Below are 27784 nucleotides of genomic sequence, written 5' to 3'. Positions count from 1 at the left end.
TCTAGACCTGTACTCACCTGCTGTGTCTAGACCTGTACTCACCTGCTGTGTCTAGACCTGTACTCACCTGCTGTGTCTAGACCTGTACTCACCTGCTGTGTCTTGACCTGTACTCACCTGCTGTGTCCAGACCTGTACTCACCTGCTGTGTCTAGACCTGTACTCACCTGCTGTGTCTAGACCTGTACTCACCTGCTGTGTCTAGACCTGTACTCACCTGCTGTGTCTAGACCTGTACTCACCTGCTGTGTCTAGACCTGTACTCACCTGCTGTGTCCAGACCTGTACTCACCTGCTGTGTCTAGACCTGTACTCACCTGCTGGGTCTAGACCTGTACTCACCTGCTGTGTCTTGACCTGTACTCACCTGCTGTGTCTAGACCTGTACTCACCTGCTGTGTCCAGACCTGTACTCACCTGCTGTGTCTAGACCTGTACTCACCTGCTGTGTCTAGACCTGTACTCACCTGCTGTGTCTAGACCTGTACTCACCTGCTGTGTCTAGACCTGTACTCACCTGCTGTGTCTTGACCTGTACTCACCTGCTGTGTCCAGACCTGTACTCACCTGCTGTGTCTAGACCTGTACTCACCTGCTGTGTCTAGACCTGTACTCACCTGCTGTGTCTAGACCTGTACTCACCTGCTGTGTCTAGACCTGTACTCACCTGCTGTGTCTAGACCTGTACTCACCTGCTGTGTCTAGACCTGTACTCACCTGCTGTGTCTAGACCTGTACTCACCTGCTGTGTCTAGACCTGTACTCACCTGCTGTGTCTAGACCTGTACTCACCTGCTGTGTCTAGACCTGTACTCACCTGCTGTGTCTTGACCTGTACTCACCTGCTGTGTCCAGACCTGTACTCACCTGCTGTGTCTAGACCTGTACTCACCTGCTGTGTCCAGACCTGTACTCACCTGCTGTGTCCAGACCTGTACTCACCTGCTGTGTCTAGACCTGTACTCACCTGCTGTGTCTAGACCTGTACTCACCTGCTGTGTCTAGACCTGTACTCACCTGCTGTGTCCAGACCTGTACTCACCTGCTGTGTCTAGACCTGTACTCACCTGCTGTGTCTAGACCTGTACTCACCTGCTGTGTCTAGACCTGTACTCACCTGCTGGGTCTAGACCTGTACTCACCTGCTGTGTCTAGACCTGTACTCACCTGCTGTGTCCAGACCTGTACTCACCTGCTGTGTCCAGACCTGTACTCACCTGCTGTGTCTAGACCTGTACTCACCTGCTGTGTCCAGACCTGTACTCACCTGCTGTGTCTAGACCTGTACTCACCTGCTGTGTCTAGACCTGTACTCACCTGCTGTGTCTAGACCTGTACTCACCTGCTGTGTCTAGACCTGTTCTCACCTGCTGTGTCTAGACCTGTACTCACCTGCTGTGTCCAGACCTGTACTCACCTGCTCTGTCCAGACCTGTACTCACCTGCTGTGTCCAGACCTGTACTCACCTGCTCTGTCCAGACCTGTATTCACCTGCTGTGTCTAGACCTGTACTCACCTGCTCTGTCCAGACCTGTACTCACCTGCTGTGTCCAGACCTGTACTCACCTGCTCTGTCCAGACCTGTATTCACCTGCTGTGTCTAGACCTGTACTCACCTGCTCTGTCCAGACCTGTACTCACCTGCTCTGTCCAGACCTGTACTCACCTGCTGTGTCCAGACCTGTACTCACCTGCTCTGTCCAGACCTGTATTCACCTGCTGTGTCTAGACCTGTACTCACCTGCTCTGTCCAGACCTGTATTCACCTGCTGTGTCTAGACCTGTACTCACCTGCTGTGTCCAGACCTGTACTCACCTGCTCTGTCCAGACCTGTACTCACCTGCTGTGTCCAGACCTGTACTCACCTGCTCTGTCCAGACCTGTACTCACCTGCTGTGTCCAGACCTGTACTCACCTGCTGTGTCTAGACCTGTACTCACCTGCTGTGTCTAGACCTGTACTCACCTGCTGGGTCTAGACCTGTACTCACCTGCTGTGTCTAGACCTGTACTCACCTGCTGTGTCTAGACCTGTACTCACCTGCTGTGTCTAGACCTGTACTCACCTGCTGGGTCTAGACCTGTACTCACCTGCTGTGTCTAGACCTGTACTCACCTGCTGTGTCCAGACCTGTACTCACCTGCTGTGTCTAGACCTGTACTCACCTGCTGTGTCTAGACCTGTACTCACCTGCTGTGTCCAGACCTGTACTCACCTGCTGTGTCTAGACCTGTACTCACCTGCTGTGTCTAGACCTGTACTCACCTGCTGTGTCTAGACCTGTACTCACCTGCTGTGTCTAGACCTGTTCTCACCTGCTGTGTCTAGACCTGTACTCACCTGCTGTGTCCAGACCTGTACTCACCTGCTCTGTCCAGACCTGTACTCACCTGCTGTGTCCAGACCTGTACTCACCTGCTGTGTCTTGACCTGTACTCACCTGCTGTGTCTAGACCTGCACTCACCTGCTGTGTCCAGACCTGTACTCACCTGCTGTGTCCAGACCTGTACTCACCTGCTGTGTCTTGACCTGTACTCACCTGCTGTGTCTAGACCTGTACTCACCTGCTGTGTCTAGACCTGTACTCACCTGCTCTGTCCAGACCTGCACTCACCTGCTGTGTCTAGACCTGCACTCACCTGCTGTGTCTAGACCTGTACTCACCTGCTCTGTCCAGACCTGTACTCACCTGCTGTGTCCAGACCTGTACTCACCTGCTGTGTCTAGACCTGTACTCACCTGCTCTGTCCAGACCTGTACTCACCTGCTGTGTCCAGACCTGTACTCACCTGCTGTGTCTAGACCTGTACTCACCTGCTCTGTCCAGACCTGCACTCACCTGCTGTGTCTAGACCTGCACTCACCTGCTGTGTCTAGACCTGTACTCACCTGCTCTGTCCAGACCTGTACTCACCTGCTGTGTCTAGACCTGTACTCACCTGCTGTGTCTAGACCTGTACTCACCTGCTGTGTCTAGACCTGTACTCACCTGCTGTGTCTTGACCTGCACTCACCTGCTGTGTCTAGACCTGTACTCACCTGCTCTGTCCAGACCTGTACTCACCTGCTGTGTCCAGACCTGTACTCACCTGCTGTGTCTTGACCTGTACTCACCTGCTGTGTCTAGACCTGTACTCACCTGCTGTGTCTTGACCTGTACTCACCTGCTGTGTCTAGACCTGTACTCACCTGCTGTGTCTAGACCTGTACTCACCTGCTGTGTCTAGACCTGTATTCACCTGCTGTGTCTAGACCTGTACTCACCTGCTGTGTCTAGACCTGTACTCACCTGCTGTGTCCAGACCTGCACTCACCTGCTGTGTCTAGACCTGCACTCACCTGCTGTGTCTAGACCTGTACTCACCTGCTGTGTCCAGACCTGCACTCACCTGCTGTGTCTAGACCTGCACTCACCTGCTGTGTCTAGACCTGCACTCACCTGCTGTGTCTAGACCTGCACTCACCTGCTGTGTCTAGACCTGTACTCACCTGCTGTGTCCAGACCTGCACTCACCTGCTGTGTCTAGACCTGTACTCACCTGCTCTGTCCAGACCTGCACTCACCTGCTGTGTCTAGACCTGTACTCACCTGCTGTGTCCAGACCTGTACTCACCTGCTGTGTCTTGACCTGCACTCACCTGCTGTGTCTAGACCTGTACTCACCTGCTGTGTCTAGACCTGTACTCACCTGCTGTGTCCAGACCTGTACTCACCTGCTGTGTCTAGACCTGTACTCACCTGCTGTGTCTAGACCTGTACTCACCTGCTGTGTCTAGAACTGTACTCACCTGCTGTGTCTAGACCTGTATTCACCTGCTGTGTCTAGACCTGTACTCACCTGCTGTGTCTAGACCTGTACTCACCTGCTGTGTCTAGACCTGTACTCACCTGCTCTGTCCAGACCTGCACTCACCTGCTGTGTCTAGACCTGTACTCACCTGCTGTGTCTAGACCTGTACTCACCTGCTGTGTCTTGACCTGCACTCACCTGCTGTGTCTAGACCTGTACTCACCTGCTCTGTCCAGACCTGTACTCACCTGCTGTGTCTAGACCTGTACTCACCTGCTGTGTCCAGACCTGTACTCACCTGCTGTGTCTAGACCTGTACTCACCTGCTCTGTCCAGACCTGTACTCACCTGCTGTGTCTAGACCTGTACTCACCTGCTGTGTCTAGAACTGTACTCACCTGCTGTGTCCAGACCTGTACTCACCTGCTGTGTCTAGACCTGTACTCACCTGCTGTGTCCAGACCTGTACTCACCTGCTGTGTCTAGACCTGTACTCACCTGCTCTGTCCAGACCTGTACTCACCTGCTGTGTCCAGACCTGCACTCACCTGCTGTGTCCATACCTGTACTCACCTGCTGTGTCCAGACCTGTACTCACCTGCTCTGTCCAGACCTGTACTCACCTGCTGTGTCCAGACCTGTACTCACCTGCTGTGTCTGGACCTGTACTCACCTGCTGTGTCTAGACCTGTACTCACCTGCTGGGTCTAGACCTGTACTCACCTGCTGGGTCTAGACCTGTACTCACCTGCTGTGTCTAGACCTGTACTCACCTGCTGTGTCTTGACCTGTACTCACCTGCTGTGTCTTGACCTGTACTCACCTGCTGTGTCAGACCTGTACTCACCTGCTGTGTCTTGACCTGCACTCACCTGCTGTGTCTTGACCTGTACTCACCTGCTGGGTCTAGACCTGTACTCACCTGCTGTGTCTAGACCTGCACTCACCTGCTGTGTCTAGACCTGCACTCACCTGCTGTGTCTAGACCTGCACTCACCTGCTGTGTCTTGACCTGTACTCACCTGCTGGGTCTAGACCTGTACTCAGCTGCTGGGTCTAGACCTGTACTCACCTGCTGTGTCCAGACCTGTACTCACCTGCTGTGTCTAGACCTGTACTCACCTGCTGTGTCCAGACCTGCACTCACCTGCTGTGTCTTGACCTGCACTCACCTGCTGTGTCTTGACCTGTACTCAGCTGCTGGGTCTAGACCTGTACTCACCTGCTGTGTCTAGACCTGTACTCACCTGCTGTGTCCAGACCTGCACTCACCTGCTGTGTCTTGACCTGCACTCACCTGCTGGGTCTAGACCTGTACTCACCTGCTGTGTCTAGACCTGCACTCACCTGCTGTGTCTAGACCTGCACTCACCTGCTGTGTCTAGACCTGCACTCACCTGCTGTGTCTTGACCTGCACTCACCTGCTGTGTCTTGACCTGTACTCAGCTGCTGGGTCTAGACCTGTACTCACCTGCTGTGTCTAGACCTGTACTCACCTGCTGTGTCCAGACCTGTACTCACCTGCTGGGTCTAGACCTGTACTCACCTGCTGGGTCTAGACCTGTACTCACCTGCTGTGTCTAGACCTGCACTCACCTGCTGTGTCTAGACCTGCACTCACCTGCTGTGTCTAGACCTGCACTCACCTGCTGTGTCTTGACCTGCACTCACCTGCTGTGTCTTGACCTGTACTCAGCTGCTGGGTCTAGACCTGTACTCACCTGCTGTGTCTAGACCTGTACTCACCTGCTGTGTCCAGACCTGCACTCACCTGCTGTGTCTTGACCTGCACTCACCTGCTGTGTCCAGACCTGCACTCACCTGCTGTGTCTTGACCTGCACTCACCTGCTGTGTCTTGACCTGTACTCAGCTGCTGGGTCTAGACCTGTACTCACCTGCTGTGTCTTGACCTGTACTCAGCTGCTGGGTCTAGACCTGTACTCACCTGCTGTGTCTAGACCTGTACTCACCTGCTGTGTCTAGACCTGTACTCACCTGCTGGGTCTAGACCTGTACTCACCTGCTGTGTCTTGACCTGCACTCACCTGCTGTGTCTTGACCTGTACTCACCTGCTGGGTCTAGACCTGCACTCACCTGCTGTGTCTAGACCTGCACTCACCTGCTGTGTCTAGACCTGCACTCACCTGCTGTGTCTAGACCTGCACTCACCTGCTGTGTCTAGACCTGCACTCACCTGCTGTGTCTTGACCTGCACTCACCTGCTGTGTCTAGACCTGTACTCACCTGCTGTGTCTAGACCTGTATTCACCTGCTGTGTCTAGACCTGTATTCACCTGCTGTGTCTAGACCTGTACTCACCTGCTGTGTCTAGACCTGTACTCACCTGCTGGGTCTAGACCTGTACTCACCTGCTGTGTCTAGACCTGTATTCACCTGCTGGGTCTAGACCTGTACTCACCTGCTGTGTCTAGACCTGTACTCACCTGCTGTGTCTAGACCTGTACTCACCTGCTGTGTCTAGACCTGTATTCACCTGCTGGGTCTAGACCTGTACTCACCTGCTGTGTCTAGACCTGTACTCACCTGCTGTGTCTAGACCTGTACTCACCTGCTGTGTCTAGACCTGTATTCACCTGCTGGGTCTAGACCTGTACTCACCTGCTGTGTCTAGACCTGTACTCACCTGCTGTGTCTTGACCTGCACTCACCTGCTGTGTCTAGACCTGTACTCACCTGCTGTGTCTAGACCTGTATTCACCTGCTGGGTCTAGACCTGTACTCACCTGCTGTGTCTAGACCTGTACTCACCTGCTGTGTCTTGACCTGCACTCACCTGCTGTGTCTAGACCTGTACTCACCTGCTCTGTCCAGACCTGTACTCACCTGCTGTGTCTTGACCTGCACTCACCTGCTGTGTCTAGACCTGCACTCACCTGCTGTGTCTAGACCTGTACTCACCTGCTGTGTCTAGACCTGTACTCACCTGCTGTGTCTTGACCTGCACTCACCTGCTGTGTCTAGACCTGTACTCACCTGCTGTGTCAAGACCTGTACTCACCTGCTGTGTCTAGACCTGTACTCACCTGCTGTGTCTAGACCTGTACTCACCTGCTGTGTCTTGACCTGCACTCACCTGCTGTGTCTTGACCTGTATTCACCTGCTGTGTCTAGACCTGTACTCACCTGCTGTGTCTAGACCTGTACTCACCTGCTGTGTCTTGACCTGTATTCACCTGCTGTGTCTAGACCTGTACTCACCTGCTGTGTCTAGACCTGTACTCACCTGCTGTGTCTAGACCTGTACTCACCTGCTGTGTCTAGACCTGTATTCACCTGCTGTGTCTTGACCTGTACTCACCTGCTGTGTCTTGACCTGCACTCACCTGCTGTGTCTAGACCTGTACTCACCTGCTGTGTCTAGACCTGTACTCACCTGCTGTGTCTGACCTGCACTCACCTGCTGTGTCTAGACCTGTACTCACCTGCTGTGTCTAGACCTGTACTCACCTGCTGTGTCTGACCTGCACTCACCTGCTGTGTCTAGACCTGTACTCACCTGCTGTGTCTAGACCTGTACTCACCTGCTGTGTCTAGACCTGTACTCACCTGCTGTGTCTAGACCTGTACTCACCTGCTGTGTCTTGACCTGTACTCACCTGCTGTGTCTAGACCTGTACTCACCTGCTGTGTCTTGACCTGTACTCACCTGCTGTGTCTAGACCTGTATTCACCTGCTGGGTCTAGACCTGTACTCACCTGCTGTGTCTAGACCTGTACTCACCTGCTGTGTCTTGACCTGTACTCACCTGCTGTGTCTAGACCTGTATTCACCTGCTGGGTCTAGACCTGCACTCACCTGCTGTGTCTAGACCTGTACTCACCTGCTGTGTCTAGACCTGTAATCACCTGCTGTGTCTTGACCTGCACTCACCTGCTGTGTCTAGACCTGTACTCACCTGCTGTGTCTTGACCTGCACTCACCTGCTGTGTCTAGACCTGTACTCACCTGCTGTGTCTTGACCTGCACTCACCTGCTGTGTCTAGACCTGTACTCACCTGCTGTGTCTAGACCTGTACTCACCTGCTGTGTCTAGACCTGTACTCACCTGCTGTGTCTTGACCTGTACTCACCTGCTGTGTCTTGACCTGCACTCACCTGCTGTGTCTAGACCTGTACTCACCTGCTGTGTCTAGACCTGTACTCACCTGCTGTGTCTAGACCTGTACTCACCTGCTGTGTCTTGACCTGCACTCACCTGCTGTGTCTAGACCTGTACTCACCTGCTGTGTCTTGACCTGCACTCACCTGCTGTGTCTTGACCTGCACTCACCTGCTGTGTCTAGACCTGTACTCACCTGCTGTGTCTTGACCTGCACTCACCTGCTGTGTCTAGACCTGTACTCACCTGCTGTGTCTAGACCTGTAATCACCTGCTGTGTCTTGACCTGTACTCACCTGCTGTGTCTTGACCTGCACTCACCTGCTGTGTCCAGACCTGTATTCACCTGCTGTGTCTAGACCTGTATTCACCTGCTGTGTCCAGACCTGTACTCACCTGCTGTGTCTTGACCTGTACTCACCTGCTGTGTCTAGACCTGTACTCACCTGCTGTGTCTTGACCTGTACTCACCTGCTGTGTCTTGACCTGCACTCACCTGCTGTGTCTTGACCTGCACTCACCTGCTGTGTCCAGACCTGTACTCACCTGCTGTGTCTAGACCTGTACTCACCTGCTGTGTCTTGACCTGTACTCACCTGCTGTGTCTTGACCTGCACTCACCTGCTGTGTCTTGACCTGTACTCACCTGCTGTGTCTTGACCTGTACTCACCTGCTGTGTCTTGACCTGCACTCACCTGCTGTGTCCAGACCTGTATTCACCTGCTGTGTCTAGACCTGTATTCACCTGCTGTGTCCAGACCTGTACTCACCTGCTGTGTCTAGACCTGTACTCACCTGCTGTGTCTTGACCTGTACTCACCTGCTGTGTCTTGACCTGTACTCACCTGCTGTGTCTTGACCTGCACTCACCTGCTGTGTCAGACCTGTATTCACCTGCTGTGTCTAGACCTGTACTCACCTGCTGTGTCTTGACCTGCACTCACCTGCTGTGTCTTGACCTGTATTCACCTGCTGTGTCTAGACCTGTATTCACCTGCTGTATCTAGACCTGTACTCACCTGCTGTGTCCAGACCTGTATTCACCTGCTGTGTCTAGACCTGTATTCACCTGCTGTATCTAGACCTGTACTCACCTGCTGTGTCCAGACCTGTATTCACCTGCTGTGTCTAGACCTGTACTCACCTGCTGTGTCTAGACCTGTACTCACCTGCTGTGTCTTGACCTGCACTCACCTGCTGTGTCTTGACCTGTATTCACCTGCTGTGTCTAGACCTGTATTCACCTGCTGTATCTAGACCTGTACTCACCTGCTGTGTCCAGACCTGTATTCACCTGCTGTGTCTAGACCTGTATTCACCTGCTGTGTCTAGACCTGTACTCACCTGCTGTGTCTTGACCTGCACTCACCTGCTGTGTCTTGACCTGTACTCACCTGCTGTGTCGAGACCTGTACTCACCTGCTGTGTCTTGACCTGCACTCACCTGCTGTGTCTTGACCTGTATTCACCTGCTGTGTCTAGACCTGTATTCACCTGCTGTGTCTAGACCTGTACTCACCTGCTGTGTCTAGACCTGTACTCACCTGCTGTGTCTAGACCTGTACTCACCTGCTGTGTCTAGACCTGTACTCACCTGCTGTGTCTAGACCTGTACTCACCTGCTGTGTCTAGACCTGTACTCACCTGCTGTGTCTAGACCTGTACTCACCTGCTGTGTCTTGACCTGTACTCACCTGCTGTGTCTTGACCTGTACTCACCTGCTGTGTCTAGACCTGTACTCACCTGCTGTGTCTAGACCTGCACTCACCTGCTGTGTCTTGACCTGCACTCACCTGCTGTGTCCAGACCTGTATTCACCTGCTGTGTCTAGACCTGTATTCACCTGCTGTGTCTAGACCTGTATTCACCTGCTGTGTCTAGACCTGTACTCACCTGCTGTGTCTAGACCTGTACTCACCTGCTGTGTCTAGACCTGTACTCACCTGCTGTGTCTAGACCTGTACTCACCTGCTGTGTCTAGACCTGTACTCACCTGCTGTGTCTTGACCTGTATTCACCTGCTGTGTCTAGACCTGTATTCACCTGCTGTGTCTAGACCTGTACTCACCTGCTGTGTCTAGACCTGTACTCACCTGCTGTGTCTAGACCTGTACTCACCTGCTGTGTCTAGACCTGCACTCACCTGCTGTGTCTAGACCTGTATTCACCTGCTGTGTCCAGACCTGTACTCACCTGCTGTGTCTAGACCTGTACTCACCTGCTGTGTCTTGACCTGTACTCACCTGCTGTGTCTAGACCTGTACTCACCTGCTGTGTCTGACCTGTATTCACCTGCTGTGTCTAGACCTGTACTCACCTGCTGTGTCTAGACCTGTACTCACCTGCTGTGTCTAGACCTGTACTCACCTGCTGTGTCTAGACCTGTACTCACCTGCTGTGTCTAGACCTGTACTCACCTGCTGTGTCTTGACCTGTACTCACCTGCTGTGTCTAGACCTGCACTCACCTGCTGTGTCTGACCTGTATTCACCTGCTGTGTCTAGACCTGTACTCACCTGCTGTGTCTAGACCTGTACTCACCTGCTGTGTCTAGACCTGTATTCACCTGCTGTGTCTAGACCTGCACTCACCTGCTGTGTCCAGACCTGTACTCACCTGCTGTGTCTTGACCTGCACTCACCTGCTGTGTCTTGACCTGCACTCACCTGCTGTGTCAGACCTGTATTCACCTGCTGTGTCTAGACCTGTATTCACCTGCTGTGTCTAGACCTGTACTCACCTGCTGTGTCTTGACCTGTACTCACCTGCTGTGTCTAGACCTGCACTCACCTGCTGTGTCTTGACCTGTATTCACCTGCTGTGTCTAGACCTGTACTCACCTGCTGTGTCTAGACCTGTACTCACCTGCTGTGTCTTGACCTGTACTCACCTGCTGTGTCTAGACCTGTACTCACCTGCTGTGTCTAGACCTGTATTCACCTGCTGTGTCCAGACCTGTACTCACCTGCTGTGTCTAGACCTGTACTCACCTGCTGTGTCTAGACCTGTATTCACCTGCTGTGTCTAGACCTGTATTCACCTGCTGTGTCAGACCTGTACTCACCTGCTGTGTCTAGACCTGTACTCACCTGCTGTGTCAGACCTGTACTCACCTGCTGTGTCTAGACCTGTACTCACCTGCTGTGTCTAGACCTGTATTCACCTGCTGTGTCTAGACCTGTATTCACCTGCTGTGTCCAGACCTGTACTCACCTGCTGTGTCTAGACCTGTATTCACCTGCTGTGTCTAGACCTGTATTCACCTGCTGTGTCCAGACCTGTACTCACCTGCTGTGTCTAGACCTGTACTCACCTGCTGTGTCTAGACCTGCACTCACCTGCTGTGTCTAGACCTGTATTCACCTGCTGTGTCCAGACCTGTACTCACCTGCTGTGTCTAGACCTGTACTCACCTGCTGTGTCCAGACCTGTACTCACCTGCTGTGTCCAGACCTGTACTCACCTGCTGTGTCTGACCTGTACTCACCTGCTGTGTCTAGACCTGCACTCACCTGCTGTGTCTAGACCTGCACTCACCTGCTGTGTCTTGACCTGTACTCACCTGCTGTGTCTAGACCTGTACTCACCTGCTGTGTCTAGACCTGCACTCACCTGCTGTGTCCAGACCTGTATTCACCTGCTGTGTCTTGACCTGTACTCACCTGCTGTGTCTAGACCTGTACTCACCTGCTGTGTCTAGACCTGTACTCACCTGCTGTGTCTTGACCTGTATTCACCTGCTGTGTCTAGACCTGTATTCACCTGCTGTGTCAGACCTGTACTCACCTGCTGTGTCTTGACCTGTACTCACCTGCTGTGTCTTGACCTGTACTCACCTGCTGTGTCTTGACCTGTATTCACCTGCTGTGTCCAGACCTGTATTCACCTGCTGTGTCTAGACCTGTACTCACCTGCTGTGTCTTGACCTGTATTCACCTGCTGTGTCCAGACCTGTATTCACCTGCTGTGTCTTGACCTGTATTCACCTGCTGTGTCTAGACCTGTACTCACCTGCTGTGTCTTGACCTGTATTCACCTGCTGTGTCCAGACCTGTATTCACCTGCTGTGTCTTGACCTGTATTCACCTGCTGTGTCTAGACCTGTATTCACCTGCTGTGTCTAGACCTGTATTCACCTGCTGTGTCCAGACCTGTACTCACCTGCTGTGTCTTGACCTGTACTCACCTGCTGTGTCTTGACCTGTACTCACCTGCTGTGTCTAGACCTGTACTCACCTGCTGTGTCTAGACCTGCACTCACCTGCTGTGTCCAGACCTGTACTCACCTGCTGTGTCTAGACCTGTACTCACCTGCTGTGTCTAGACCTGTACTCACCTGCTGTGTCTAGACCTGTACTCACCTGCTGTGTCTAGACCTGTACTCACCTGCTGTGTCTTGACCTGTACTCACCTGCTGTGTCTTGACCTGTACTCACCTGCTGTGTCCAGACCTGTACTCACCTGCTGTGTCTTGACCTGTACTCACCTGCTGTGTCTTGACCTGTACTCACCTGCTGTGTCTAGACCTGTACTCACCTGCTGTGTCTTGACCTGTACTCACCTGCTGTGTCTAGACCTGCACTCACCTGCTGTGTCTAGACCTGTACTCACCTGCTGTGTCTAGACCTGTACTCACCTGCTGTGTCTTGACCTGTACTCACCTGCTGTGTCTAGACCTGTACTCACCTGCTGTGTCTAGACCTGTACTCACCTGCTGTGTCTAGAACTGTACTCACCTGCTGTGTCTAGACCTGTACTCACCTGCTGTGTCTAGACCTGTACTCACCTGCTGTGTCTAGACCTGTACTCACCTGCTGTGTCTTGACCTGTACTCACCTGCTGTGTCCAGACCTGTACTCACCTGCTGTGTCTAGACCTGTACTCACCTGCTGTGTCTAGACCTGTATTCACCTGCTGTGTCTAGACCTGTACTCACCTGCTGTGTCTAGACCTGTACTCACCTGCTGTGTCTTGACCTGCACTCACCTGCTGTGTCTAGACCTGTATTCACCTGCTGTGTCTAGACCTGTATTCACCTGCTGTGTCTAGACCTGCACTCACCTGCTGTGTCTTGACCTGCACTCACCTGCTGTGTCCAGACCTGTATTCACCTGCTGTGTCTAGACCTGTACTCACCTGCTGTGTCTAGACCTGTACTCACCTGCTGTGTCCAGACGTGTACTCACCTGCTGTGTCTAGACCTGTACTCACCTGCTGTGTCTTGACCTGTACTCACCTGCTGTGTCTAGACCTGCACTCACCTGCTGTGTCTAGACCTGTATTCACCTGCTGTGTCTAGACCTGTATTCACCTGCTGTGTCTAGACCTGTATTCACCTGCTGTGTCTAGACCTGTATTCACCTGCTGTGTCTTGACCTGCACTCACCTGCTGTGTCCAGACCTGTATTCACCTGCTGTGTCAGACCTGTATTCACCTGCTGTGTCTAGACCTGTACTCACCTGCTGTGTCTTGACCTGTACTCACCTGCTGTGTCTAGACCTGTACTCACCTGCTGTGTCTAGACCTGTACTCACCTGCTGTGTCTAGACCTGTACTCACCTGCTGTGTCTTGACCTGCACTCACCTGCTGTGTCTAGACCTGTATTCACCTGCTGTGTCTAGACCTGTATTCACCTGCTGTGTCTAGACCTGTATTCACCTGCTGTGTCTAGACCTGTACTCACCTGCTGTGTCTTGACCTGTACTCACCTGCTGTGTCTAGACCTGTACTCACCTGCTGTGTCTAGACCTGTACTCACCTGCTGTGTCTAGACCTGTACTCACCTGCTCTGTCCAGACCTGTACTCACCTGCTGTGTCTTGACCTGCACTCACCTGCTGTGTCTAGACCTGTACTCACCTGCTGTGTCTAGACCTGTACTCACCTGCTGTGTCCAGACCTGTACTCACCTGCTGTGTCTTGACCTGCACTCACCTGCTGTGTCTAGACCTGTACTCACCTGCTGTGTCTTGACCTGTACTCACCTGCTCTGTCCAGACCTGTATTCACCTGCTGTGTCTAGACCTGTACTCACCTGCTGTGTCTTGACCTGCACTCACCTGCTGTGTCTTGACCTGCACTCACCTGCTCTGTCCAGACCTGTATTCACCTGCTGTGTCTAGACCTGTATTCACCTGCTGTGTCTAGACCTGTACTCACCTGCTGTGTCTAGACCTGTATTCACCTGCTGTGTCTAGACCTGCACTCACCTGCTCTGTCCAGACCTGTATTCACCTGCTGTGTCTAGACCTGTATTCACCTGCTGTGTCTAGACCTGTACTCACCTGCTGTGTCTTGACCTGCACTCACCTGCTGTGTCTTGACCTGCACTCACCTGCTCTGTCCAGACCTGTATTCACCTGCTGTGTCTAGACCTGTATTCACCTGCTGTGTCTAGACCTGTACTCACCTGCTGTGTCTAGACCTGTATTCACCTGCTGTGTCTAGACCTGCACTCACCTGCTCTGTCCAGACCTGTATTCACCTGCTGTGTCTGTGTCTTAGACCTGTATTCACCTGCTGTGTCTAGACCTGTATTCACCTGCTGTGTCTAGACCTGCACTCACCTGCTCTGTCCAGACCTGTATTCACCTGCTGTGTCTAGACCTGTACTCACCTGCTGTGTCTTGACCTGCACTCACCTGCTGTGTCTTGACCTGCACTCACCTGCTCTGTCCAGACCTGTATTCACCTGCTGTGTCTAGACCTGTACTCACCTGCTGTGTCTAGACCTGTACTCACCTGCTGTGTCTTGACCTGCACTCACCTGCTCTGTCCAGACCTGTATTCACCTGCTGTGTCTAGACCTGTACTCACCTGCTGTGTCTAGACCTGTACTCACCTGCTGTGTCTTGACCTGTACTCACCTGCTCTGTCCAGACCTGTATTCACCTGCTGTGTCTAGACCTGTACTCACCTGCTGTGTCTTGACCTGCACTCACCTGCTGTGTCTAGACCTGTACTCACCTGCTGTGTCTTGACCTGCACTCACCTGCTGTGTCTAGACCTGTATTCACCTGCTGTGTCTTGACCTGCACTCACCTGCTGTGTCCAGACCTGTATTCACCTGCTGTGTCTAGACCTGTATTCACCTGCTGTGTCTAGACCTGTACTCACCTGCTGTGTCTTGACCTGCACTCACCTGCTGTGTCTAGACCTGTACTCACCTGCTGGGTCTAGACCTGTATTCACCTGCTGGGTCTAGACCTGTATTCACCTGCTGTGTCTAGACCTGTATTCACCTGCTGTGTCTAGACCTGTACTCACCTGCTGTGTCTAGACCTGTATTCACCTGCTGTGTCTAGACCTGTATTCACCTGCTGTGTCTAGACCTGTATTCACCTGCTGTGTCTAGACCTGTATTCACCTGCTGTGTCTTGACCTGCACTCACCTGCTGTGTCCAGACCTGTATTCACCTGCTGTGTCTAGACCTGTATTCACCTGCTGTGTCTAGACCTGTACTCACCTGCTGTGTCTTGACCTGCACTCACCTGCTGTGTCTAGACCTGTACTCACCTGCTGGGTCTAGACCTGTATTCACCTGCTGGGTCTAGACCTGTATTCACCTGCTGTGTCTAGACCTGTATTCACCTGCTGTGTCTAGACCTGTACTCACCTGCTGTGTCTAGACCTGTATTCACCTGCTGTGTCTAGACCTGTATTCACCTGCTGTGTCTAGACCTGTATTCACCTGCTGTGTCTAGACCTGTATTCACCTGCTGTGTCTAGACCTGTACTCACCTGCTGTGTCTAGACCTGTATTCACCTGCTGTGTCTTGACCTGCACTCACCTGCTGTGTCTTGACCTGCACTCACCTGCTGTGTCTAGACCTGTATTCACCTGCTGTGTCTTGACCTGCACTCACCTGCTGGGTCTAGACCTGTATTCACCTGCTGGGTCTAGACCTGTATTCACCTGCTGTGTCTAGACCTGTACTCACCTGCTGTGTCTAGACCTGTATTCACCTGCTGTGTCTAGACCTGTACTCACCTGCTGTGTCTAGACCTGTATTCACCTGCTGTGTCTTGACCTGTACTCACCTGCTGTGTCTAGACCTGTATTCACCTGCTGTGTCTAGACCTGTACTCACCTGCTGTGTCTAGACCTGTACTCACCTGCTGTGTCTAGACCTGTACTCACCTGCTGTGTCTTGACCTGTACTCACCTGCTGTGTCTAGACCTGTATTCACCTGCTGTGTCTAGACCTGTACTCACCTGCTGTGTCTAGACCTGTATTCACCTGCTGTGTCTAGACCTGTATTCACCTGCTGTGTCTAGACCTGTATTCACCTGCTGTGTCTAGACCTGTACTCACCTGCTGTGTCTAGACCTGTATTCACCTGCTGTGTCTAGACCTGTATTCACCTGCTGTGTCTAGACCTGTATTCACCTGCTGTGTCTAGACCTGTACTCACCTGCTGTGTCTAGACCTGTATTCACCTGCTGTGTCTAGACCTGTATTCACCTGCTGTGTCTAGACCTGTACTCACCTGCTGTGTCTAGACCTGTACTCACCTGCTGTGTCTAGACCTGTATTCACCTGCTGTGTCTAGACCTGTATTCACCTGCTGTGTCTAGACCTGCACTCACCTGCTGTGTCTAGACCTGTACTCACCTGCTGTGTCTAGACCTGTATTCACCTGCTGTGTCTAGACCTGTATTCACCTGCTGTGTCTAGACCTGTATTCACCTGCTGTGTCTAGACCTGTACTCACCTGCTGTGTCTAGACCTGTATTCACCTGCTGTGTCTAGACCTGTATTCACCTGCTGTGTCTAGACCTGTACTCACCTGCTGTGTCTAGACCTGTATTCACCTGCTGTGTCTAGACCTGTATTCACCTGCTGTGTCTAGACCTGTACTCACCTGCTGTGTCTAGACCTGTACTCACCTGCTGTGTCTAGACCTGTATTCACCTGCTGTGTCTAGACCTGTATTCACCTGCTGTGTCTAGACCTGCACTCACCTGCTGTGTCTAGACCTGTACTCACCTGCTGTGTCTAGACCTGTATTCACCTGCTGTGTCTAGACCTGTATTCACCTGCTGTGTCTAGACCTGTATTCACCTGCTGTGTCTAGACCTGTACTCACCTGCTGTGTCTAGACCTGTATTCACCTGCTGTGTCTAGACCTGTATTCACCTGCTGTGTCTAGACCTGTATTCACCTGCTGTGTCTAGACCTGTATTCACCTGCTGTGTCTAGACCTGCACTCACCTGCTGTGTCTAGACCTGTACTCACCTGCTGTGTCTAGACCTGTACTCACCTGCTGTGTCTAGACCTGTATTCACCTGCTGTGTCTAGACCTGTATTCACCTGCTGTGTCTAGACCTGTACTCACCTGCTGTGTCTAGACCTGTATTCACCTGCTGTGTCTAGACCTGTATTCACCTGCTGTGTCTAGACCTGTACTCACCTGCTGTGTCTTGACCTGTACTCACCTGCTGTGTCTTGACCTGCACTCACCTGCTGTGTCCAGACCTGTATTCACCTGCTGTGTCTAGACCTGTATTCACCTGCTGTGTCTAGACCTGTATTCACCTGCTGTGTCTAGACCTGTATTCACCTGCTGTGTCTAGACCTGTATTCACCTGCTGTGTCCAGACCTGTACTCACCTGCTGTGTCTAGACCTGTACTCACCTGCTGTGTCTAGACCTGTACTCACCTGCTGTGTCTTGACCTGCACTCACCTGCTGTGTCTAGACCTGTACTCACCTGCTGGGTCTAGACCTGTATTCACCTGCTGGTCTAGACCTGTATTCACCTGCTGGTCTAGACCTGTATTCACCTGCTGGTCTAGACCTGTATTCACCTGCTGTGTCTAGACCTGTATTCACCTGCTGTGTCTTGACCTGTACTCACCTGCTGTGTCTAGACCTGCACTCACCTGCTGTGTCTTGACCTGTACTCACCTGCTGTGTCTAGACCTGTATTCACCTGCTGTGTCTAGACCTGTATTCACCTGCTGGGTCCAGACCTGCACTCACCTGCTGTGTCTAGACCTGTACTCACCTGCTGTGTCTAGACCTGTATTCACCTGCTGGGTCTAGACCTGTACTCACCTGCTGTGTCTAGACCTGTACTCACCTGCTGTGTCTAGACCTGTACTCACCTGCTGTGTCTAGACCTGTATTCACCTGCTGTGTCTAGACCTGTACTCACCTGCTGTGTCTAGACCTGTATTCACCTGCTGTGTCTAGACCTGTACTCACCTGCTGTGTCTAGACCTGTACTCACCTGCTGTGTCTAGACCTGTATTCACCTGCTGTGTCTAGACCTGTACTCACCTGCTGTGTCTAGACCTGTATTCACCTGCTGTGTCTAGACCTGTACTCACCTGCTGTGTCTAGACCTGTATTCACCTGCTGTGTCTAGACCTGTACTCACCTGCTGTGTCTAGACCTGTACTCACCTGCTGTGTCTAGACCTGTACTCACCTGCTGTGTCTAGACCTGTACTCACCTGCTGTGTCCAGACCTGTACTCACCTGCTGTGTCTTGACCTGTACTCACCTGCTGTGTCTAGACCTGTATTCACCTGCTGTGTCTAGACCTGTATTCACCTGCTGTGTCTAGACCTGTATTCACCTGCTGTGTCTAGACCTGTATTCACCTGCTGTGTCTAGACCTGTATTCACCTGCTGTGTCTAGACCTGTATTCACCTGCTGTGTCTAGACCTGTACTCACCTGCTGTGTCTTGACCTGTACTCACCTGCTGTGTCTAGACCTGTATTCACCTGCTGTGTCTAGACCTGTACTCACCTGCTGTGTCCAGACCTGTACTCACCTGCTGTGTCTAGACCTGTACTCACCTGCTGTGTCTAGACCTGTACTCACCTGCTGTGTCTTGACCTGTACTCACCTGCTGTGTCTTGACCTGTACTCACCTGCTGTGTCTAGACCTGTACTCACCTGCTGTGTCTTGACCTGTACTCACCTGCTGTGTCTAGACCTGTATTCACCTGCTGGGTCTAGACCTGTACTCACCTGCTGTGTCTAGACCTGTACTCACCTGCTGTGTCTTGACCTGTACTCACCTGCTGTGTCTAGACCTGTACTCACCTGCTGTGTCTTGACCTGTACTCACCTGCTGTGTCTAGACCTGTATTCACCTGCTGGGTCTAGACCTGTACTCACCTGCTGTGTCTAGACCTGTACTCACCTGCTGTGTCCAGACCTGTACTCACCTGCTGTGTCTTGACCTGTACTCACCTGCTGTGTCTAGACCTGTACTCACCTGCTGTGTCTTGACCTGTACTCACCTGCTGTGTCTAGACCTGTACTCACCTGCTGTGTCTAGACCTGTATTCACCTGCTGGTCTAGACCTGTACTCACCTGCTGTGTCTAGACCTGTACTCACCTGCTGTGTCTAGACCTGTACTCACCTGCTGTGTCTAGACCTGTACTCACCTGCTGTGTCTAGACCTGTACTCACCTGCTGTGTCTTGACCTGTACTCACCTGCTGTGTCTAGACCTGTACTCACCTGCTGTGTCTTGACCTGTACTCACCTGCTGTGTCTAGACCTGTACTCACCTGCTGTGTCCAGACCTGTACTCACCTGCTGTGTCTTGACCTGTACTCACCTGCTGTGTCTAGACCTGTACTCACCTGCTGTGTCTTGACCTGTACTCACCTGCTGTGTCTAGACCTGTACTCACCTGCTGTGTCTTGACCTGTACTCACCTGCTGTGTCCAGACCTGTACTCACCTGCTGTGTCTTGACCTGTACTCACCTGCTGTGTCTTGACCTGTATTCACCTGCTGGGTCTAGACCTGTACTCACCTGCTGTGTCTAGACCTGTACTCACCTGCTGTGTCCAGACCTGTACTCACCTGCTGTGTCTTGACCTGTACTCACCTGCTGTGTCTTGACCTGTATTCACCTGCTGGGTCTAGACCTGTACTCACCTGCAGTGTCTAGACCTGTATTCACCTGCTGGGTCTAGACCTGTACTCACCTGCTGTGTCCAGACCTGTACTCACCTGCTGTGTCTTGACCTGTACTCACCTGCTGTGTCTTGACCTGTATTCACCTGCTGTGTCTAGACCTGTATTCACCTGCTGTGTCTAGACCTGTACTCACCTGCTGTGTCTAGACCTGTACTCACCTGCTGTGTCTAGACCTGTACTCACCTGCTGTGTCTTGACCTGTACTCACCTGCTGTGTCTTGACCTGTACTCACCTGCTGTGTCCAGACCTGTATTCACCTGCTGTGTCTAGACCTGTACTCACCTGCTGTGTCTTGACCTGTACTCACCTGCTGTGTCTTGACCTGTACTCACCTGCTGTGTCTAGACCTGTATTCACCTGCTGTGTCTTGACCTGTACTCACCTGCTGTGTCTTGACCTGTACTCACCTGCTGTGTCTAGACCTGTATTCACCTGCTGGGTCTAGACCTGTACTCACCTGCTGTGTCTAGACCTGTACTCACCTGCTGTGTCTTGACCTGTACTCACCTGCTGTGTCTTGACCTGTACTCACCTGCTGTGTCCAGACCTGTACTCACCTGCTGTGTCTTGACCTGTACTCACCTGCTGTGTCTTGACCTGTACTCACCTGCTGTGTCTTGACCTGTACTCACCTGCTGTGTCTAGACCTGTATTCACCTGCTGGGTCTAGACCTGTACTCACCTGCTGTGTCTAGACCTGTACTCACCTGCTGTGTCCAGACCTGTACTCACCTGCTGTGTCTTGACCTGTACTCACCTGCTGTGTCTAGACCTGTACTCACCTGCTGTGTCTTGACCTGTACTCACCTGCTGTGTCTAGACCTGTATTCACCTGCTGGGTCTAGACCTGTACTCACCTGCTGTGTCTAGACCTGTACTCACCTGCTGTGTCTTGACCTGTACTCACCTGCTGTGTCTAGACCTGTATTCACCTGCTGGGTCTAGACCTGTACTCACCTGCTGTGTCTAGACCTGTACTCACCTGCTGTGTCTAGACCTGTATTCACCTGCTGTGTCTAGACCTGTACTCACCTGCTGTGTCTAGACCTGTATTCACCTGCTGGGTCTAGACCTGTACTCACCTGCTGTGTCTAGACCTGTACTCACCTGCTGTGTCTTGACCTGTACTCACCTGCTGTGTCTTGACCTGTACTCACCTGCTGTGTCCAGACCTGTACTCACCTGCTGTGTCTTGACCTGTACTCACCTGCTGTGTCTTGACCTGTACTCACCTGCTGTGTCTTGACCTGTACTCACCTGCTGTGTCCAGACCTGTACTCACCTGCTGTGTCTTGACCTGTACTCACCTGCTGTGTCTTGACCTGTACTCACCTGCTGTGTCTTGACCTGTACTCACCTGCTGTGTCTTGACCTGTACTCACCTGCTGTGTCTAGACCTGTATTCACCTGCTGTGTCCAGACCTGTACTCACCTGCTGTGTCTTGACCTGTACTCACCTGCTGTGTCTTGACCTGTACTCACCTGCTGTGTCCAGACCTGTACTCACCTGCTGTGTCTAGACCTGTACTCACCTGCTGTGTCTAGACCTGTACTCACCTGCTGTGTCTTGACCTGTACTCACCTGCTGTGTCTTGACCTGTACTCACCTGCTGTGTCCAGACCTGTACTCACCTGCTGTGTCTTGACCTGTACTCACCTGCTGTGTCCAGACCTGTACTCACCTGCTGTGTCTTGACCTGTACTCACCTGCTGTGTCTTGACCTGTACTCACCTGCTGTGTCTTGACCTGTATTCACCTGCTGTGTCTTGACCTGTACTCACCTGCTGTGTCCAGACCTGTACTCACCTGCTGTGTCTTGACCTGTACTCACCTGCTGTGTCTTGACCTGTACTCACCTGCTGTGTCTTGACCTGTATTCACCTGCTGTGTCTTGACCTGTACTCACCTGCTGTGTCTAGACCTGTACTCACCTGCTGTGTCTTGACCTGTATTCACCTGCTGTGTCTTGACCTGTACTCACCTGCTGTGTCTAGACCTGTACTCACCTGCTGTGTCTTGACCTGTATTCACCTGCTGTGTCTTGACCTGTACTCACCTGCTGTGTCTTGACCTGTATTCACCTGCTGTGTCTAGACCTGTATTCACCTGCTGGGTCTAGACCTGTACTCACCTGCTGTGTCTAGACCTGTACTCACCTGCTGTGTCTAGACCTGTACTCACCTGCTGTGTCTTGACCTGTACTCACCTGCTGTGTCTAGACCTGTACTCACCTGCTGTGTCTAGACCTGTACTCACCTGCTGTGTCTAGACCTGTACTCACCTGCTGTGTCTAGACCTGTACTCACCTGCTGTGTCTAGACCTGTACTCACCTGCTGTGTCTTGACCTGTACTCACCTGCTGTGTCTAGACCTGTATTCACCTGCTGTGTCTAGACCTGTACTCACCTGCTGTGTCTAGACCTGTATTCACCTGCTGTGTCTAGACCTGTACTCACCTGCTGTGTCTAGACCTGTATTCACCTGCTGTGTCTAGACCTGTACTCACCTGCTGTGTCTTGACCTGTACTCACCTGCTGTGTCTTGACCTGTACTCACCTGCTGTGTCTAGACCTGTACTCACCTGCTGTGTCTAGACCTGTATTCACCTGCTGGGTCTAGACCTGTACTCACCTGCTGGGTCTAGACCTGTACTCACCTGCTGTGTCTAGACCTGTACTCACCTGCTGGGTCTAGACCTGTACTCACCTGCTGTGTCTAGACCTGCACTCACCTGCTGTGTCTTGACCTGCACTCACCTGCTGTGTCTAGACCTGTACTCACCTGCTGTGTCTAGACCTGTACTCACCTGCTGTGTCTAGACCTGTACTCACCTGCTGTGTCTAGACCTGTACTCACCTGCTGTGTCTAGACCTGTACTCACCTGCTGTGTCTAGACCTGTACTCACCTGCTGTGTCTAGACCTGTATTCACCTGCTGGGTCTAGACCTGTACTCACCTGCTGTGTCTAGACCTGTACTCACCTGCTGTGTCTAGACCTGTACTCACCTGCTGTGTCTAGACCTGTACTCACCTGCTGTGTCTAGACCTGTACTCACCTGCTGTGTCTAGACCTGTACTCACCTGCTGTGTCTAGACCTGTACTCACCTGCTGTGTCTAGACCTGTACTCACCTGCTGTGTCTAGACCTGTACTCACCTGCTGTGTCTAGACCTGTACTCACCTGCTGTGTCTAGACCTGTACTCACCTGCTGTGTCTTGACCTGCACTCACCTGCTGTGTCCAGACCTGTACTCACCTGCTGTGTCTAGACCTGTACTCACCTGCTGTGTCAGACCTGTACTCACCTGCTGTGTCTAGACCTGTACTCACCTGCTGTGTCTTGACCTGTACTCACCTGCTGTGTCTAGACCTGTACTCACCTGCTGTGTCCAGACCTGTACTCACCTGCTGTGTCTAGACCTGTACTCACCTGCTGTGTCTTGACCTGCACTCACCTGCTGTGTCTAGACCTGTACTCACCTGCTGTGTCTTGACCTGCACTCACCTGCTGTGTCTAGACCTGTACTCACCTGCTGTGTCTAGACCTGTACTCACCTGCTGTGTCTTGACCTGTACTCACCTGCTGTGTCTAGACCTGTACTCACCTGCTGTGTCTTGACCTGTACTCACCTGCTGTGTCTAGACCTGTACTCACCTGCTGGGTCTAGACCTGTACTCACCTGCTGTGTCTAGACCTGTACTCACCTGCTGTGTCAGACCTGTACTCACCTGCTGGTCTAGACCTGTATTCACCTGCTGTGTCTTGACCTGCACTCACCTGCTGTGTCTAGACCTGTACTCACCTGCTGTGTCTTGACCTGTACTCACCTGCTGTGTCTAGACCTGTATTCACCTGCTGGGTCTAGACCTGTACTCACCTGCTGTGTCTTGACCTGTACTCACCTGCTGTGTCTAGACCTGTATTCACCTGCTGGGTCTAGACCTGTATTCACCTGCTGTGTCTAGACCTGCACTCACCTGCTGTGTCTAGACCTGTATTCACCTGCTGTGTCTAGACCTGTATTCACCTGCTGTGTCTAGACCTGTACTCACCTGCTGGGTCTAGACCTGCACTCACCTGCTGTGTCTTGACCTGTACTCACCTGCTGTGTCTAGACCTGTATTCACCTGCTGGGTCTAGACCTGTACTCACCTGCTGTGTCTAGACCTGTATTCACCTGCTGGGTCTAGACCTGCACTCACCTGCTGTGTCTAGACCTGTATTCACCTGCTGGGTCTAGACCTGCACTCACCTGCTGGTCTAGACCTGCACTCACCTGCTGGGTCTAGACCTGTATTCACCTGCTGGGTCTAGACCTGTATTCACCTGCTGGTCTAGACCTGCACTCACCTGCTGGGTCTAGACCTGTATTCACCTGCTGTGTCTAGACCTGCACTCACCTGCTGGGTCTAGACCTGCACTCACCTGCTGGGTCTAGACCTGCACTCACCTGCTGTGTCTAGACCTGTATTCACCTGCTGGGTCTAGACCTGCACTCACCTGCTGGGTCTAGACCTGCACTCACCTGCTGGGTCTAGACCTGTATTCACCTGCTGGGTCTAGACCTGTATTCACCTGCTGGGTCTAGACCTGCACTCACCTGCTGGGTCTAGACCTGCACTCACCTGCTGTGTCTAGACCTGTATTCACCTGCTGGGTCTAGACCTGTATTCACCTGCTGTGTCTAGACCTGTACTCACCTGCTGGGTCTAGACCTGCACTCACCTGCTGTGTCTTGACCTGTACTCACCTGCTGTGTCTAGACCTGTATTCACCTGCTGTGTCTAGACCTGTATTCACCTGCTGGGTCTAGACCTGTACTCACCTGCTGTGTCTAGACCTGTATTCACCTGCTGGGTCTAGACCTGTACTCACCTGCTGTGTCTAGACCTGTACTCACCTGCTGGGTCTAGACCTGTACTCACCTGCTGTGTCTTGACCTGTACTCACCTGCTGTGTCTAGACCTGTACTCACCTGCTGTGTCTAGACCTGTACTCACCTGCTGTGTCTTGACCTGTACTCACCTGCTGTGTCTAGACCTGTATTCACCTGCTGGGTCTAGACCTGTATTCACCTGCTGGGTCTAGACCTGTATTCACCTGCTGGGTCTAGACCTGTACTCACCTGCTGGTCTAGACCTGTATTCACCTGCTGTGTCTAGACCTGGACTCACCTGCTGTGTCTAGACCTGTATTCACCTGCTGTGTCTAGACCTGTAATCACCTGCTGTGTCTAGACCTGTACTCACCTGCTGTGTCTTGACCTGTACTCACCTGCTGTGTCCAGACCTGTACTCACCTGCTGTGTCTAGACCTGTACTCACCTGCTGTGTCTTGACCTGTACTCACCTGCTGTGTCCAGACCTGTACTCACCTGCTGTGTCTAGACCTGTACTCACCTGCTCTGTCCAGACCTGTACTCACCTGCTGTGTCTAGACCTGTACTCACCTGCTGTGTCTTGACCTGTACTCACCTGCTGTGTCTAGACCTGTACTCACCTGCTGTGTCTAGACCTGTACTCACCTGCTCTGTCCAGACCTGTACTCACCTGCTGTGTCTAGACCTGTACTCACCTGCTGTGTCTTGACCTGTACTCACCTGCTGTGTCTAGACCTGTACTCACCTGCTGTGTCTAGACCTGTACTCACCTGCTCTGTCCAGACCTGTACTCACCTGCTGTGTCTAGACCTGTACTCACCTGCTGTGTCTTGACCTGTATTCACCTGCTGTGTCTAGACCTGTATTCACCTGCTGGGTCTAGACCTGTATTCACCTGCTGTGTCTTGACCTGTACTCACCTGCTGTGTCTAGACCTGTATTCACCTGCTGTGTCTTGACCTGTACTCACCTGCTGTGTCTAGACCTGTATTCACCTGCTGGGTCTAGACCTGTACTCACCTGCTGTGTCTTGACCTGTACTCACCTGCTGTGTCTAGACCTGTATTCACCTGCTGGGTCTAGACCTGTATTCACCTGCTGTGTCTAGACCTGCACTCACCTGCTGTGTCTTGACCTGTACTCACCTGCTGTGTCTAGACCTGTACTCACCTGCTGTGTCTTGACCTGTATTCACCTGCTGGGTCTAGACCTGTATTCACCTGCTGTGTCTAGACCTGTATTCACCTGCTGTGTCTAGACCTGTATTCACCTGCTGTGTCTAGACCTGTACTCACCTGCTGTGTCTTGACCTGTACTCACCTGCTGTGTCTAGACCTGTATTCACCTGCTGTGTCTAGACCTGTATTCACCTGCTGTGTCTAGACCTGCACTCACCTGCTGTGTCTTGACCTGTACTCACCTGCTGTGTCTAGACCTGTATTCACCTGCTGTGTCTAGACCTGTATTCACCTGCTGTGTCTAGACCTGTATTCACCTGCTGTGTCTAGACCTGTATTCACCTGCTGTGTCTAGACCTGCACTCACCTGCTGTGTCTTGACCTGTACTCACCTGCTGTGTCTAGACCTGTATTCACCTGCTGTGTCTAGACCTGTATTCACCTGCTGTGTCTAGACCTGCACTCACCTGCTGTGTCTTGACCTGTACTCACCTGCTGTGTCTAGACCTGTATTCACCTGCTGTGTCTAGACCTGTATTCACCTGCTGTGTCTAGACCTGTATTCACCTGCTGTGTCTAGACCTGTATTCACCTGCTGTGTCTAGACCTGCACTCACCTGCTGTGTCTTGACCTGTACTCACCTGCTGTGTCTAGACCTGTATTCACCTGCTGTGTCTAGACCTGTATTCACCTGCTGTGTCTAGACCTGCACTCACCTGCTGTGTCTTGACCTGTACTCACCTGCTGTGTCTAGACCTGTACTCACCTGCTGTGTCTAGACCTGTATTCACCTGCTGTGTCTAGACCTGTATTCACCTGCTGTGTCTAGACCTGCACTCACCTGCTGTGTCTTGACCTGTACTCACCTGCTGTGTCTAGACCTGTATTCACCTGCTGGGTCTAGACCTGTATTCACCTGCTGTGTCTAGACCTGTATTCACCTGCTGGGTCTAGACCTGTATTCACCTGCTGTGTCTAGACCTGCACTCACCTGCTGTGTCTTGACCTGCACTCACCTGCTGTGTCTAGACCTGTACTCACCTGCTGTGTCTAGACCTGTACTCACCTGCTGTGTCTTGACCTGTACTCACCTGCTGTGTCTTGACCTGCACTCACCTGCTGTGTCTAGACCTGTACTCACCTGCTGTGTCTGACCTGTACTCACCTGCTGTGTCTAGACCTGTATTCACCTGCTGTGTCTAGACCTGTATTCACCTGCTGTGTCTAGACCTGTACTCACCTGCTGTGTCTAGACCTGTATTCACCTGCTGTGTCTAGACCTGTATTCACCTGCTGTGTCTAGACCTGTACTCACCTGCTGTGTCTAGACCTGTATTCACCTGCTGTGTCTAGACCTGTATTCACCTGCTGTGTCTAGACCTGTACTCACCTGCTGTGTCTAGACCTGTATTCACCTGCTGTGTCTAGACCTGTATTCACCTGCTGTGTCTAGACCTGTACTCACCTGCTGTGTCTAGACCTGTATTCACCTGCTGTGTCTAGACCTGTATTCTCACCTGCTGGTCTAGACCTGTACTCACCTGCTGTGTCTAGACCTGTACTCACCTGCTGGGTCTAGACCTGTATTCACCTGCTGGGTCTAGACCTGTACTCACCTGCTGTGTCTAGACCTGTATTCACCTGCTGGGTCTAGACCTGTACTCACCTGCTGTGTCTAGACCTGTATTCACCTGCTGGGTCTAGACCTGTACTCACCTGCTGTGTCTGACCTGTACTCACCTGCTGTGTCTAGACCTGTACTCACCTGCTGTGTCTAGACCTGTACTCACCTGCTGGGTCTAGACCTGTACTCACCTGCTGTGTCTAGACCTGTATTCACCTGCTGGG

The sequence above is a fragment of the Oncorhynchus keta genome, chromosome 34 (genome assembly GCF_023373465.1).
Source record: "Oncorhynchus keta strain PuntledgeMale-10-30-2019 chromosome 34, Oket_V2, whole genome shotgun sequence".
NCBI classification, from domain to species: domain Eukaryota; kingdom Metazoa; phylum Chordata; class Actinopteri; order Salmoniformes; family Salmonidae; genus Oncorhynchus; species Oncorhynchus keta.
The sequence above is the reverse complement of the archived record's forward strand: the minus strand, read 5'-3'. Positions refer to the sequence as shown.